The sequence below is a fragment of the Triturus cristatus genome, chromosome 3_1 (genome assembly GCF_964204655.1).
Source record: "Triturus cristatus chromosome 3_1, aTriCri1.1, whole genome shotgun sequence".
Lineage (NCBI taxonomy): Eukaryota > Metazoa > Chordata > Amphibia > Caudata > Salamandridae > Triturus > Triturus cristatus.
In genome coordinates, this window is record NC_140583.1 from 292,257,026 (window position 1) to 292,274,894 (window position 17,869).

General features: G+C 39.1%; 2 long non-coding RNA genes across 3 annotated transcripts in view; both read left to right on the forward strand.

Annotated features, from left to right (window-relative positions):
- LOC146860121 (uncharacterized) overlaps positions 1-17,869 on the forward strand; it is a 234,414-nt gene that overhangs the window by 186,524 nt on the left and 30,021 nt on the right. The gene's annotated exons all lie outside the window — the stretch shown is intronic.
- Positions 13,119-13,935, forward strand: LOC146860122 (uncharacterized). Its single transcript, XR_014979099.1, has 3 exons — positions 13,119-13,215; positions 13,608-13,713; positions 13,824-13,935. It is a non-coding gene; the product is annotated as an uncharacterized LOC146860122 (long non-coding RNA).

A 17,869-nucleotide genomic window follows, 5' to 3' on the forward strand; every position in this document is an offset into this window, starting at 1 on the left:
AAGGGGTCTCCGAATGCGCATAGCCACGTACTCAGCCACCTTGTCCGCTGGGGCCCAGTCAGAGGAACGAGGATGAACGATGTCATCAGGATCGAACATATCCGAGGTGGCCGGGAGACCAGAGGGGTCATGAGGGTTGGAGGACCTTGTCCGGGATCGGTCGAATCCGAGGGTTGGGGAACCGGCAGAGATTGCCCCTGAGGCAGAAGAGGTTGCGATGCCAGGAAAGCCTGCTTAAGCCTGTCAAAGGCGGAAGGGTCCATACCTGTGTCGCATAAACGTTTAGCTGGGGGGGGAGAAACCCCCAAGGGCGCAGGGGGGGGATTTGCAGGGGGTTGGGATACCCCCGGAAGATTCACAAAGCGCGCTAGCGCCTGATCAATGCGCTGGGTAAGGCGGTCTTCTAAGGGGGCCATAGCTTCCCCCACCGCGGTAAATTGAGGTGTCCACCGCCTCATAAAACTCCTCATCCCACTGGAGGTCGGTCAGGGCATCAACCCCTCCATGGGAATCATCATCGTACTCAAATTCCATGATGATGACTAGGATACACAGCCTAGAAGGTACGTATACAAAAGGTCTGGGTTTCAGACGCCAACAAATTTCACCACAGAAAATAAGGCTGGGAGACAGCCAGCAGATGGGCGAGGTAACTCGCAATTAGCAACAGTGGGGGTGGAGGCCCCTGGCACCAAAGTCTGGCAATGCGAAGATACAGAAAGTCTCGTGGACAATACTGGCCTGGGCAGGTGCCCAAAAGCGTGAAACACGCAGTGCAGTACAGACCCAACCGGGCGTTTATTTGAAGAAATACAGACTCCACACGATGCTATTCTGAGTGGAGCGTAAGCGCTGTACAACGAGCGGAAGTCTCTAAATATTCGATAGAGACTTCACGCTCGCGTAACGCCTCAGGCCAGAGTCCCGCTACGGCGCGCCGCACAGACCCTTCGGGGTTTAAAATGCGCACGCCGCAGTAACGTCCACCGCGCCCCCTGACGGGCGGAGGAGCCAGGGACACCAGACAGGCCGCGTAGGAGGTCATCTCCTGCGGTCCCAACAACTGGGCGGGCACCCGCCCGCAAGTATAACTAGAACCGAAATCGGCGCGGGGACAACCCGCACAGCTCCCAAGGACGGAAACAGGCTCCACACGTTTCCGAGCCGAAATCACGTCAAAAAATTAACCAGCTTCCTCACATCAGAGAACCGAAGCAGTCACTCGTAATAAATCAACAAACTCCATAACGTCATTAACATATGCAGACAAATAGCTCCATAACGTCATTAACATATGCAGTACAGCACATCGTTATACCACAGAGAAACACATAGGCAAAGAAAACACTTAGCTCGGCTGCTGAGCAGCGAAGAAAGAGGAGGAAGGACCAGTGAGGGCAGACTATCTGGGTGCTGGAGGACTCCTATTGGTGGACTGTGGACAGTGCCGATTGGTTATTTTGTTTGACTACAGTTTCCCCAGGGTTTGATGGGAAATGTAGTCTATTGTTTTACTATTGGCTGCTGTGTAATAAAGTGAGGAATAGAAGGCATAATCCTCGCCTCCAGTCCTGACATAGAATCTAGTCTGGATCAAAATTAACCTACAACGGGGCAATGGTGCTCACAATACATATTTAGAAAACAGCATTAGGACGCTTGAACTGGGTGACCTTTGGACCTCTAATACCTCTGGGCAAACCTTTAAGAAACTAGTAAATAAATCTATTAAACTGCAAAGTTGGGTGGCAATCAAAGAAAGCCTGTCTAGACATCACCATGGGTGGCTGGTGTTGAAATTAGCCCTCCTGGCCGCACCATTCCACCGGAAGATCAAACAGTCATTCCTGGCCGTTAGATTTGGAGAAATACCCATACTAGACCGCATGCCAAAATGGAGGATGACTGGTCTAAGTGAAGATCGGAACTGCTGTCTATGCCACAAGGGGAATGAAACATTGCTTAACATTGCATGCATTTGTCCTGTATTGATGGTTCAACAAAGAGCTCTATTAATACGGGAGTTCCTTGAACGGGGAATTACGTCGTGCAGGCCTGCACTGGTGGAGTCCATGGACCCATGCAACACAGTGCTCAACATTAGACTGACTCAGTTATTGAACATTTTTAAAAGGATGATCAGCTAACAAGTTATGCAATGAGTAATCTGGAGGGGGCTCCCGAATCTAATTCTGAAATGTGATAAAGCAGAAACCTCTTGGGCAAACTTAACATGCACAGATAATCATTAAGGACGGGCTGCTAGGGATTGCAATAATCAGCTGCTCCCTATCCCATTACGCTCAGATAACTACTTTTTCTATTTTGGTATTTTTAATGATGTGAAGTTTTGCACGGTTGCACTTTTACAGCCCATCTGGCACTGTATACATACCCACCTCGGCTCTGCTTATATGCACCTTAATTAATTATATTAATCTACTTCAGGGAACATTAGCTGTATGTATGGCAATGCTGCATTTTAGACATTAGGGAAAAGATCAGCCCCTGTTTAGCCTCTTTTATCCAATGTAGCTTCGTGTTTGGCATCTAGACTAAAATTAAGAAGGAAAGTTGAAGAAAGCGAAGGGCTTGTGGCGTGATGCCTAGTGGCTGTATTAGTACTATGATAAATCTTTTCATTCATTTTGGATGTATTTTTAAACATTATGAACTGTGTGATTATGTTTATGGTTTTAATTGACTGATGAACTAAATTATAACAATCCTAGTCAGGGTAAGTTTAGTACACACTTAAAGTTTGCCTACGCTCACCCTTTAGTAGCTTGGCACAGAGCAATGAGGCTAAACTAAAGAGGCAATGTGTAAAGTATTTGTGTGCGCACGCGCACACAAACTAAAAGTAACACAGTGAAAACACCACAAAATACTCCACACCAGTTTAGAAAAATAGCCAATATTTATCTGAGCAAAACAAGACCAAATGATCAAAATCCAACATACACAAGTCAAGATACAAATTTTGCAAGATTAAATCAAAATACCGTGCTTAGAAATCAATAGCTCCAACAGGGGCCATCTGGTCGCGAATGACTGGGGAAAATACCAACGTTTAGTATGATCACGATGAAGCGGAGGCCGGATTTAGGAGTCACACAGCCCTGCTGACAGTACCTTGGATACGTTGATGCTCAAGAACAATGCGTTGAGCAAAGGAGGGAATGTATCGTTGATGCACAGATATCAAGAAGCGATGTGCACTGGGTCGATGCGTTGATTTTGAACTGCTGGGTTGCGGGTGACGGTACGTCATAGATATCAGCAATACATGTCAGGGGCACAGGCAGCAGCGATTATGCGGAGACACTGCTTTGGTAAAGTCGGGCTGCTTTGTACCAAGGTTGTTGCGTCGCAAAGTCAGCAAGCGCTGTCTACAGCTTCGGTGCAGGCAGCGGAGGTATCACAGACAAATGCACGAGTTCCGATCGTCATGCCACTGTCGCTGCATTGGTTTTTTGGGTTTCAGTGTCAAACACTCACGGTCGAGGGCCCAGGACTGGATTTGGCACCACTTGGCAGAGCAGTACTCGCAGCAGAGGAGCTCAGGAGCTGGTAGCAAGATGCAGGTGAAGCAGCCAGGGGAATTAGAGCTGCAACGCCCTATGCGTCACATCAAAGTATAATCAAGTAGTAATTGACAATGTTGCCCACCTCAATGGTCCGCTGCTCATAGCTCCAGATCTGATAGAAACATGTACTTTTGCTGAACACGGCTTGGTTGCCAAACCATATACCTGTGACCTTAGGGATTTTAGGACCACAGGATAGGACAGATTGGTCCCTACTCCTGTATGGAACAGCCATTGTGTCCCGATAACTTAGGACCGTGCTAGGTTTACTTCACGTCTGATGGTAGATGTGACTCTTCCGATTACAAGGCATGATTATTTATATGCCGTTGTTACCTTTTGAATGACGGTTTTACGTAAAAAAGTTGAGTGTGATTTTTTTATACCCTGATGAAGCCCTGTTGAGGGTGAAACGCGTTGGGTGCGCTGTTTTCTGACTTCGTACACTAAAGAAGCACACATCTTCAACACAAAAGCCTCGAGAATAATTGTTTTATTTACTGTCTTGTTGATATTGTTGCCTCTCCGTTTATGAGTTGTTTATGCAGATGAAGTCTTTGATATCCCTGAGACTTCAGAAATGGGAGGCAAGCCCAACATGTCCTTGGAGAGACTTTAGAGATGCAGGATATAGAGGGTCAAGTCCAGTCCCCTCACTCGCAGGCAAGCAGCAGCAGGCTGCAGGCCAACACAGCAAAGTGGCACTCCTTCCTGGCAGCACAAGAGCCCTTATTGTTGGTAGAATGCCCACAGTTCCAGAAGCATTCCGAGTATATGGTGTCACAGGTACAGTACGTATATCCATTTTAGCCTTTGAAGTAGGGGAGACTTCAAAGAAAGGTCTTTGTATCGCACCAGACACTGTCCTTTCCTGCCCTGACCTCAGACACTACATGGGGGTATACAACCCTTTATCAGGTGTAGCACTTTTCAGGGGTAAGTGTCTACTATTCCCTCTCACTCTAGCTCTGGAAGACCCATCAGCCTGGTGATGGGCCATCAGGATGCAAGTGGCACACCTCAGGTGGAAGGCACAGAATGGTTAAAGTAAGAAATCACCAACTTTCCGATTTTCAGATCTGAAATTAAGAATCCAACTTCAGTAAAAGAGGTGTTATTAAATTGCAAGTCCAGAGACACCAAACATACTTTTCCTATCTTTTCCTTATTGGAAGTTTAGCTTGTAAAACGTTACAATGCAGCTCCAACGTTAACCTATAGGAGAGACAGGCCTTCTAGCAGTGAAATATTAATTTAAGAGTATTTCACTACTAGGAAAAGCAACACTGAAAAGTATATGTCCTACCTTATAAAGTACACTGCACCCTGCCATGGGCTGTCCAGGACCTTCTAGCGGTGACCCGTGTGCAATAAAAAGGGTTAGGCCTGACAAGTAGTTTAACTTGTCAGATCAAGATGGAAGTTTAAGCTGCACACACAGGCTCTGCAATGGCAGTCCTGAGACATATTTAAGGGGCTACTGATGTGGGTGGAACAATCAGTGCTGAAGGCACACTAATAGCATTTTATTTACAGGCCCTGGGCACATGTAGGGAACTGTACTAGGGACTTATCAGCAATTCAGATATGCCAATCATGGAGAAACCAAATGCTATTACAGTTTAGACACAGAGCACATGCACTTTAGCACTGGTCAGCAGTGAAAAAGGCCACAGAGTCATAAAGGAAGCAAAAACGAAGTTCAGCACACAATTAAAACAGGAGGTCAGGAAGCATAAAGTCTGGGGAAACCACGCCGAAAGTTGCCAGGTATAACAGAGGCCTTTAAAAATGCAAACATTTCTGATGATAAAAATTGTGAGCAATGGTCACTTACAATATGTTGTGCAAAACCTTCCCTGGCAAAGACCTCCTTAAGGAAGTCTAGTACGTTGCTAGTGGTGGGATTGTCCATAAATTCAAATTCAAACCATTTGTTAAAATAATCAATATAAACAATGGCATACCTCATTTCTATTGGCAATTTGTACATTGGTCCAATGAAATCCATTCCCACAAACTATCAGGTAATGTCAAAGGACACAAACGTGTACTTATTGACTTGTCTGCATCCTTACATATGCACCACTCTTGCACAAACATTTCCACATCTCGGTCCATGAACGGCCACCAATATTCCATTCTTAACCATTTTTTGTGTGCCTGTCATGCCAGTATGTACCTCATAAGCTAAATGAAGAAGTTATGGTCGAAGAAAGGAAGAGGGAACCAATTTCTCATTATCAGAGCATTTATGATGGACAATTCAACATTGATTTTCCAAAAATGTTTTAGAGCATCCTCCAGTTGTTTTTCCTAAGGCCATCCTTTCACAAAGTTGGAAATAAATGGATATTCTGCATCATCGGAAATAGCGGACGACTGCATTCTGCTCAGGATACTCATTTCTCCATTTTCATCTGACGAGTAAGCAACCGATACGTCATCATCCATTTTGTTCAAATCATCTTCATCTGACTCATAATTCTATGTCAGGACCGGAGGCGAGGATTATGCTATTCTTTTCACAATGAATGGAGGTGCACTGAACATAGAAAAGAAGTCCAAAAGTGTTTCTTTTTTTCTTTCCACTAGTGTCTATACTAAGTAGATTGGAATTAACTTTTGAGTATTGAAGGTCTTGTTTAAAATGCATATATACATGATGTCGATTGAATTACAGAATATTAATGAGGTTCGTGTCAAGTCATTAATGTATTCACATATTCCCTATTAGGTGTGTGATCAATATTTTGTTGACAATAGACTGAGCATCTACTCTTGATGTCATTTGACAATCTTCCTCATGAATGGAATTGAAGGAACAGTACAGGTGAGATCCCAGCGAATCTTAACAAACACAAGCGCGCTCTCTCTTGATTATTATATCGTCCAAAGTTGCAGATTGTTATTCTTGAGGTCTTCTCAAATTTGAAGCCTTTCTAATTCTCTTTTTGTGAAATAAAGGCCAACACTGTGGAGTCTGTTATGCTCTTTGTAAACACAACAAATACAGGCGCTCTCTCTTGATTATTATATCGTCCAAAGTTGCAGATTGTTATTTTTGAGGTCTTCTCAAATTTGAAGCCTTTCTAATTCTCCTTTTGTGAAATAAAGGCCAACACTGTGGAGTCTGTTATGCTCTTTGTAAATGTTGTTTGGACGCAATGTATCTCTATCACTTTTTAATAAAAGTGACCGAATATTTGTCTTATTTTGTTTCAGATTCTCAGTAAGAATCTTTGTTAGTCACCATCCCAATGGATCCTTATATTTTAAATCTCAACTACTGGTTCTTTAGATCTATCTAGACCCTCTGCGACCAATTTGGGTGAGACAAATGATTATATCCATCCCCTGTTTCTCTTCCACTTCTCAAACATCATGCCAACCAGTTCAGGTTGTTCTAATTTGGTCTTCTTGTCTCATAATTTCTTTTAGAATATCTTCTGATCTCTGGATAGTTCCATTACCAAGTGGGATACACTGCTCATTCGTCATTCTTCATTTTTCGCAATATAAAGCTTGTATTTAACTTGCTGTCACTTTGAGGTAAGATAATGGCCTGTATATCATGAGCCTCAGCTTTGGTTAATAAATTTAAAGCGATATATTGTCTGGATTTCATAAAGAAATTGTAATTAGGCTATTCTGACCTAGTATATTGGTGGATGAAAATTCTCTTTTTTCAATATTGCACTATATATTTTTGTAAAATCGGTGTTCACAAAGTGTAGGTAAATGTGTATAAGAATGTAGTGAATCTATATAGTTTTAGGGTATTTTTTGTAAATATTAACTCTATTTTTGTATAACTGGTATGATCTTAAAACAAAAAATAGACATAAAAATCGTTTTTAATGTTTGTAAATATATGTGTACGTCCGTCAGTTTTAATGATTGCATTATATATATATTTTTTTTCTATTCTTGTTGCAGCCCTGAAGAAGTTCCGTTTAAAAAATTTTATCTTTAAGGAACGAAACGCGTTGGCTGCGGTTGTGTATCTATCTATCTAAAATAAATATTAAACAAAGAAAAAAAGAAACACTTTTGGACTTCTTTTCTATGTTCAGTGCACCTCCATTCATTGTGAATTGTTTGTCCGAATTTTTCTCTTCTGAGGCACCACTAGGTGAATGGTGCTGGAGTTTCTGTGCACTAACAGCCGGATAAGGCAGCAGATTACTAGAAGTGAAGTGCTACCATTTAAGTCCGTCACCTTTGTTAGTTTTGATATTATCATTTTCTGGACTGGCTTGCACTCACTACTGCTCTATATAGATTTTGAATATGTCACGCTTTAATGACGGACGCGAGGAATTAGCGCAGGATCTTTTTGGCAAAAGTGCCACCCCAATATCTACCATACCCACCACTACGGAGAAACAAGGATTACGAGCCTTATTTTTAAAATTAGAACATTTAAAAAAACAAGAACTGGCACGATGGTGGGATGGAGTTACACTCCAACAGTACATAGACAACAAGAAAGTCCCAAGAGGACTACGTATTCTAATTTTCCCTACATTTGAAGATCTGAGTGCAGATCTACTCAAAGAATGGGAAGTGAATTTGGAAAATGCGTCATTAGTTATGATGCAAATTTTGATAAGACATGCGATTGATAAAGGGGCAAAATTGCTATCGGAGATTCAAAAGGTAGAATCAGAGATTGAGACATTAGAGACCAAAGATTTAATTGAGAAGAATTATGAGATTCTAAAAAAGGTAATTTTGAGCCATCAACAATATCTCAAAGATAAAAAAATGAGAAAAATTCGGAGAGATGATTGTGATTATAAGGAAGGGAGAATATACACCTTTGCAAAAAAGTATGACTCAATGCAGACACCTGACGTCAAGAAAAGAGGAAGGGAAGAAGTTGAAGATACGAGATCAATAAGTAGTACCTCAGTATCTTCACGAAGCAGTGTGGCTTCAGGTAGTAATCAAGATGAGGCCCCTTTAGGGGAGGGTATCACATCATTCCAAAAAGAACTGGCCACACTTCGGATAAGCAGCAATCAGCGGAAAAAACAAATTCCAAGACGAGAAGAGGAGGGAGGAGAGGTAAAGGAAAAGGAAAAGGCAGCAAAAGGCAGACAGTTAGAGCAGGAGAAAATGACACTGAGACCCAAAAAACCATGAGTGCAACCCAAGAAGGAAGTGATGATATCATAACTCCATCTGATGATATGTTAGAGAATACAAAGTTGGAAATTATCAATTTGTCTAATAGATCTATTGATGTTGATGAACAAAGTCTGTTATGTAAAGGCCTTGGATTTTGTCCCACACAATCAGGAGACTTATCAGATGTACATGTTGATTTGTTCAAATTCACAAGAACTTTGAAATTAAAAGAGTACTTCAAAGATCGAAATTGTGGTGTGTTTTTCGAGGGAAGGAGTACAGAACATGTCACACATAGTATTGAGGATGTCCGGAATATACAATGTCTCCTTTCTATTGAGGAAGGTGAAGATTTGGAGATGGAATCTCTTCTACAAGATTTAGACATCTTAGAAAATGTCAATATAGACAGTGGGTTAAGACCAAAGTCCAAATTTGTTCCTAATCAGGGATATCATCCAAACATCGACAAATTTCATAAAAAAGTAACGGAAGAGTTATATAAGTTAGAAAAATCTGAAAAATACTTAAAACAAGACAAACATAATCTGACCAGAGGTGAAAGAGAGGCATTAAACAGGTTAGAGAATGACAGCTCTATAGTCATTAGGAAAGCCGATAAAGGCAATAATGTTGTAATGATGAATAAGGCTGATTATATGGGTGAAATAGACCGACAATTAAGCGATAAAATCTGCTATCAAGTACTGAAAGGTAACCCCATAATTGAACTTACCTCCCGAATAAATCTTATGTTGGGAGAATGGAAAGAAATATGTCTCCTAAATGACTTAGAATATAGATTCTTAAAAGTGAACAATCCACGTTATCCATGCATCTATATACTTCCGAAAACACATAAAAAAGCCAAATTTCCACCAGGAAGGCCAATAATATCGGGAGTAGGATCACCTACTGAGAAAATGTCTGAGTTTGTGGATCACAAACTACAAAAGTATATGTTTAATCTGCCATCCTTTTTAAAAGATAGCAAAGATGTCTTGTCCAAACTGAAAGACTTTGCCTGGTCAGATGAACTCTTCTTTGTCACGTGGGACGTTGTTAGCCTTTACACATGCATTGAGCATAAATTTGGTCTTCTGGCAACACAGTCCTTCCTAGACAAAGACAAAGCTGACACCTTTGAACATAACAGGATGATTTTAAAAATGATGGAACTGATTCTTACAATGAATGTATTTCTCCATGATGGAAAGTGGTATCGCCAACTTCGCGGTACGGCAATGGGCACTAAATTTGCTCCCTCATACGCATGCCTATTCATGGGATGGTATGAGGGTCTACATGCATGGGGCAGAGAGGCCTCCCCTTGGACACAGCATATAGTGTTCTGGGGGAGGTTTATCGACGACATAATATGCATATGGTCTGGGTCTGAAATCTGTTTACATGATTATTTCAATCATCTAAATAACAATCCTTATAATGTGACATTAACAATGAATTACAATAAAACAAAAATAGATTTTCTAGATCTACATCTATATGTTAAAGATGGAACGATACAGAGTGCTCTGTATCGAAAAGAGACATCCTGCAATGGAGTACTCCATGCTACGAGTGCCCATTCTAGATCAGTTATCAAGAATATCCCTTACGGAGAGTTAGTGAGGGTAAGAAGAAACTGTTCAGAAACAAACATTTTCGAGAGAAATGTCCTAGAGACAGGAAATAAATTCCTGGAAAGAGGTTATGAAGAGAGAGATGTAAAAACAGCCATTTCAAGAGTACATCAAATAAGTAGAGAATCAACGTTGGAGAACAGTACTAAAAAGATGAAAACTAACAATGACAAACCGAGATTCATCACTAAATACACTTCACATAGTCAAAAGATTTTCAGTATCTTGAAAAACAACTGGCATATGCTACTAGAAATACCGGCTTTCGGAAAGACTCTGACTAAGAATCCAAGTATCTCCTACAAGAAGGGTACGACTTTAAAAGAAAGATTGTGCCCAAGTTATGTGACTTCATCAAGAAAAGCTCAAACATGGCTACCTATGAAACCGGTCGGTTTCTTCACATGCAGCTCCTGCAATATGTGTGCCTTTGGAAAAAACAAAACAAAGGAATTTATGTATAACACGCAGAAACAATATAAAATCAGAGAATTTATCAACTGTAAAACCTGTTTTGTAGTTTACATATTGGGCTGTAAATGCAATCAAATATATGTAGGGAGTACAACGAGATGCCTAAAATTGAGAATACAGGAGCATAGAAGAGCAATAGTTGCAGGAGATCCAAAGTATCCTATGGCGGAGCATTTTAAACAAATTCATCCTAATGACCATGCATTTTGGTTCTTTGGAATTGAACATGTGGCAGCATGTAATAGAGGTGGAGATAGAGCTCTTATGCTAAGACAACGTGAGGCAAAATGGATCTGTAGATTACAAGCAATCAAGTTTGGTCATAATACTGATAACGAATTCCATTATTTCTTGAATTAGGACAGTTGTCAATGGTCAAAATCTTGTATGTAGTGAAATCAATTATTTGCGAGTCGTGGCATTAAAATGTATTATCAATTTTGTTGAGAAGCTGCTCAATTGACCGAATGCTACAGATGTGATGACATTCTTATAAGTGGATGTTAAGAAATACAAGTAATAATACACCTTGCATTGAATATTGTCTCACTCGAACTGACAGCAACACTAGCTATGTAGTCATTTTAGCAATATGGGACTCTTTCTCTTTATCCAGCATTATTTATATACTTTATTCTTCATTCCCAGACCTCACTTCCTGTATGCCACCTTTCGTTCGAGGTTTGTCACAATATAATGAAAACAATAACACTTCTAATAAGGTTGATTTTGTTGTAGCTTCCTTTACATTGACCGAATGGCACGTTTTAAAAAATGCCATAGTATTATCCAATTAGATCTGGTTGAACATGATTACTTCCTCTGCCTTCATCCTTTCAAATTGTTGCATCGTGATCTATAGAATTTTATGATTGAACCGGTAATATCACATGTTTTCGCGCTAAAGATAGGACCGGATCTTGATGCCTTTCTTGTAATTAGTAGACAATGTATATCTGCAATTCATACTATCATGGCAGCTAAAATCTCTGCAGTTTATCCTATTATGTTACCTAAATATCTTCAGTTTGAATTATTGATTTTACAAATATAAGCGTATTTGACACCCCATATAATTAACTTCGTGAACCTACTGACATTTAAAGATGGCCGAAATCTTCGCGCTAAAGATAGGACCGGATCTTGCTGCCTTTCTTATAATTAGTAGACAATGTATATCTGTAATTCATACTATCATGGCAGCTAAAATCTCTGCAATTTATACTATTATTTTAGCTAAATATCTCCAGTTTGAATTATTGATTTTTACAAATATATGTGTATTTGACACCCCATACAATTAACTTCTTGTATCTACAGACATTTAAAGATGGCCGAAATTTTGAAGCTCAAAACCGGTAATTTATAAATGCCGCTATACCATCCTCTCTTTCCGGTTGATTTAAAACTGGTCGTCTTTATTTTTATTTTTAACATCGTGTAGTTAGTAGGACAAAGACTAATAATGAATTACTTCGCAGCATTTTTGAAATTAGAATGAGGATTAAAATGACCAAGTATTCCTTTACACTTGTTTCAAATCGAACATTTGTATTAAAAACTACATTGCCGCCTCGTAGAATCATAAAGGAGTAGACTCCCCTTTTTTCTATTAAATAATAAGTTCCGATTTAATAAGTACTAAACCTATTCTAAATATTCCCAGTAAATCGTTATAATTTGGACAGTTCAAAATGGCGGAACAATTTGTGATAGTTCGTTATACACGAGGTTGCGCTTGTGTGGGCGTCGCGTAATTATGACGTCATCGAATACGCGTCAGATCAGGTGTTTCTGATCTAGATTATTCAAACCATGTATTTAAACAGTGGAATAGTACGGTGAAAGCTGTCGGCGAATCGGGATGTGAGCAGAAAACGCTTATCAAGGTATTTTAATGGAAATCATTATTTTGATTTCCACCACGCGGTTCTGACAAAGGGGCTAATCGGTGTTTTAAGATGCAATAATATGCATCCTTATGTTCTAGATAGTTGTTTGGATTAATAGCTCTGTTGGATTAGGTGAGTTTTGTGAGTTTGGTGGGTAATAAGGGACTGTGATATCGGAGATACATTTAGTTGTGTGTATACTTTGTGGTTTTATTTTAGTTGTAAATTAATAGATCCACTAGTGTCTATACTAAGTAGATTGGAATTAACTTTTGAGTATTGAAGGTCTTGTTTAAAATGCATATATACATGATGTCGATTGAATTACAGAATATTAATGAGGTTCGTGTCAAGTCATTAATGTATTCACATATTCCCTATTAGGTGTGTGATCAATATTTTGTTGACAATAGACTGAGCATCTACTCTTGATGTCCTTTGACAATCTTCCTCATGAATGGAATTGAAGGAACAGTACAGGTGAGATCCCAGCGAATCTTAACAAACACAAGCGCGCTCTCTCTTGATTATTATATCGTCCAAAGTTGCAGATTGTTATTCTTGAGGTCTTCTCAAATTTGAAGCCTTTCAAATTCTCTTTTTGTGAAATAAAGGCCAACACTGTGGAGTCTGTTATGCTCTTTGTAAACACAACAAATACAGGCGCTCTCTCTTGATTATTATATCGTCCAAAGTTGCAGATTGTTATTTTTGAGGTCTTCTCAAATTTGAAGCCTTTCTAATTCTCCTATTGTGAAATAAAGGCCAACACTGTGGAGTCTGTTATGCTCTTTGTAAATGTTATTTGGACGCAATGTATCTCTATCACTTTTTAATAAAAGTGACCGAATATTTGTCTTATTTTGTTTCAGATTCTCAGTAAGAATCTTTGTTAGTCACCATCCCAATGGATCCTTATATTTTAAATCTCAACTACTGGTTCTTTAGATCTATCTAGACCCTCTGCGACCAATTTGGGTGAGACAAATGATTATATCCATCCCCTGTTTCTCTTCCACTTCTCAAACATCATGCCAACCAGTTCAGGTTGTTCTAATTTGGTCTTCTTGTCTCATAATTTCTTTTAGAATATCTTCTGATCTCTGGATAGTTCCATTACCAAGTGGGATACACTGCTCATTCGTCATTCTTCATTTTTCGCAATATAAAGCTTATATTTAACTTGCTGTCACTTTGAGGTAAGATAATGGCCTGTATATCATGAGCCTCAGCTTTGGTTAATAAACTTAAAGCGATATATTGTCTGGATTTCATAAAGAAATTGTAATTAGGCTATTCTGACCTAGTATATTGGTGGATGAAAATTCTCTTTTTTCAATATTGCACTATATATTTTTGTAAAATCGGTGTTCACAAAGTGTAGGTAAATGTGTATAAGAATGTAGTGAATCTATATAGTTTTAGGGTATTTTTTGTAAATATTAACTCTATTTTTGTATAACTGGTATGATCTTAAAACAAAAAATAGACATAAAAATCGTTTTTAATGTTTGTAAATATATGTGTACGTCCGTCAGTTTTAATGATTGTATTATATATATGTATATTTTTTTTTTCTATTCTTGTTGCAGCCCTGAAGAAGTTCCGTTTAAAAAATTTTATCTTTAATGAACGAAACGCGTTGGCTGCGGTTGTGTATCTATCTATCTAAAATAAATATTAAACAAAGAAAAAAAGAAACACTTTTGGACTTCTTTTCTATGTTCAGTGCACCTCCATTCATTGTGAATTGTTTGTCAGAATTTTTCTCTTCTGAGGCACCACTAGGTGAATGGTGCTGGAGTTTCTGTGCACTAACAGCCGGATAAGGCAGCAGATTACTAGAAGTGAAGTGCTACCATTTAAGTCCGTCACCTTTGTTAGTTTTGATATTATCATTTTCTGGACTGGCTTGCACTCACTACTGCTCTATATAGATTTTGAATATGTCACGCTTTAATGACGGACGCGAGGAATTAGCGCAGGATCTTTTTGGCAAAAGTGCCACCCCAATATCTACCATACCCACCACTACGGAGAAACAAGGATTACGAGCCTTATTTTTAAAATTAGAACGTTTAAAAAAACAAGAACTGGCACGATGGTGGGATGGAGTTACACTCCAACAGTACATAGACAACAAGAAAGTCCCAAGAGGACTACGTATTCTAATTTTCCCTACATTTGAAGATCTGAGTGCAGATCTACTCAAAGAATGGGAAGTGAATTTGGAAAATGCGTCATTAGTTATGATGCAAATTTTGATAAGACATGCGATTGATAAAGGGGCAAAATTGCTATCGGAGATTCAAAAGGTAGAATCAGAGATTGAGACATTAGAGACCAAAGATTTAATTGAGAAGAATTATGAGATTCTAAAAAAGGTAATTTTGAGCCATCAACAATATCTCAAAGATAAAAAAATGAGAAAAATTCGGAGAGATGATTGTGATTATAAGGAAGGGAGAATATACACCTTTGCAAAAAAGTATGACTCAATGCAGACTCCTGACGTCAAGAAAAGAGGAAGGGAAGAAGTTGAAGATACGAGATCAATAAGTAGTACCTCAGTATCTTCACGAAGCAGTGTGGCTTCAGGTAGTAATCAAGATGAGGCCCCTTTAGGGGAGGGTATCACATCATTCCAAAAAGAACTGGCCACACTTCGGATAAGCAGCAATCAGCGGAAAAAACAAATTCCAAGACGAGAAGAGGAGGGAGGAGAGGTAAAGGAAAAGGAAAAGGCAGCAAAAGGCAGACAGTTAGAGCAGGAGAAAATGACACTGAGACCCAAAAAACCATGAGTGCAACCCAAGAAGGAAGTGATGATATCATAACTCCATCTGATGATATGTTAGAGAATACAAAGTTGGAAATTATCAATTTGTCTAATAGATCTATTGATGTTGATGAACAAAGTCTGTTATGTAAAGGCCTTGGATTTTGTCCCACACAATCAGGAGACTTATCAGATGTACATGTTGATTTGTTCAAATTCACAAGAACTTTGAAATTAAAAGAGTACTTCAAAGATCGAAATTGTGGTGTGTTTTTCGAGGGAAGGAGTACAGAACATGTCACACATAGTATTGAGGATGTCCGGAATATACAATGTCTCCTTTCTATTGAGGAAGGTGAAGATTTGGAGATGGAATCTCTTCTACAAGATTTAGACATCTTAGAAAATGTCAATATAGACAGTGGGTTAAGACCAAAGTCCAAATTTGTTCCTAATCAGGGATATCATCCAAACATCGACAAATTTCATAAAAAAGTAACGGAAGAGTTATATAAGTTAGAAAAATCTGAAAAATACTTAAAACAAGACAAACATAATCTGACCAGAGGTGAAAGAGAGGCATTAAACAGGTTAGAGAATGACAGCTCTATAGTCATTAGGAAAGCCGATAAAGGCAATAATGTTGTAATGATGAATAAGGCTGATTATATGGGTGAAATAGACCGACAATTAAGCGATAAAATCTGCTATGAAGTACTGAAAGGTAACCCCATAATTGAACTTACCTCCCGAATAAATCTTATGTTGGGAGAATGGAAAGAAATATGTCTCCTAAATGACTTAGAATATAGATTCTTAAAAGTGAACAATCCACGTTATCCATGCATCTATATACTTCCGAAAACACATAAAAAAGCCAAATTTCCACCAGGAAGGCCAATAATATCGGGAGTAGGATCACCTACTGAGAAAATGTCTGAGTTTGTGGATCACAAACTACAAAAGTATATGTTTAATCTGCCATCCTTTTTAAAAGATAGCAAAGATGTCTTGTCCAAACTGAAAGACTTTGCCTGGTCAGATGAACTCTTCTTTGTCACGTGGGACGTTGTTAGCCTTTACACATGCATTGAGCATAAATTTGGTCTTCTGGCAACACAGTCCTTCCTAGACAAAGACAAAGCTGACACCTTTGAACATAACAGGATGATTTTAAAAATGATGGAACTGATTCTTACAACGAATGTATTTCTCCATGATGGAAAGTGGTATCGCCAACTTCGCGGTACGGCAATGGGCACTAAATTTGCTCCCTCATACGCATGCCTATTCATGGGATGGTATGAGGGTCTACATGCATGGGGCAGAGAGGCCTCCCCTTGGACACAGCATATAGTGTTCTGGGGGAGGTTTATCGACGACATAATATGCATATGGTCTGGGTCTGAAATCTGTTTACATGATTATTTCAATCATCTAAATAACAATCCTTATAATGTGACTTTAACAATGAATTACAATAAAACAAAAATAGATTTTCTAGATCTACATCTATATGTTAAAGATGGAACGATACAGAGTGCTCTGTATCGAAAAGAGACATCCTGCAATGGAGTACTCCATGCTACGAGTGCCCATTCTAGATCAGTTATCAAGAATATCCCTTACGGAGAGTTAGTGAGGGTAAGAAGAAACTGTTCAGAAACAAACATTTTTGAGAGAAATGTCCTAGAGACAGGAAATAAATTCCTGGAAAGAGGTTATGAAGAGAGAGATGTAAAAACAGCCATTTCAAGAGTACATCAAATAAGTAGAGAATCAACGTTGGAGAACAGTACTAAAAAGATGAAAACTAACAATGACAAACCGAGATTCATCACTAAATACACTTCACATAGTCAAAAGATTTTCAGTATCTTGAAAAACAACTGGCATATGCTACTAGAAATACCGGCTTTCGGAAAGACTCTGACTAAGAATCCAAGTATCTCCTACAAGAAGGGTACGACTTTAAAAGAAAGATTGTGCCCAAGTTATGTGACTTCATCAAGAAAAGCTCAAACATGGCTACCTATGAAACCGGTCGGTTTCTTCACATGCAGCTCCTGCAATATGTGTGCCTTTGGAAAAAACAAAACAAAGGAATTTATGTATAACACGCAGAAACAATATAAAATCAGAGAATTTATCAACTGTAAAACCTGTTTTGTAGTTTACATATTGGGCTGTAAATGCAATCAAATATATGTAGGGAGTACAACGAGATGCCTAAAATTGAGAATACAGGAGCACAGAAGAGCAATAGTTGCAGGAGATCCAAAGTATCCTATGGCGGAGCATTTTAAACAAATTCATCCTAATGACCATGCATTTTGGTTCTTTGGAATTGAACAT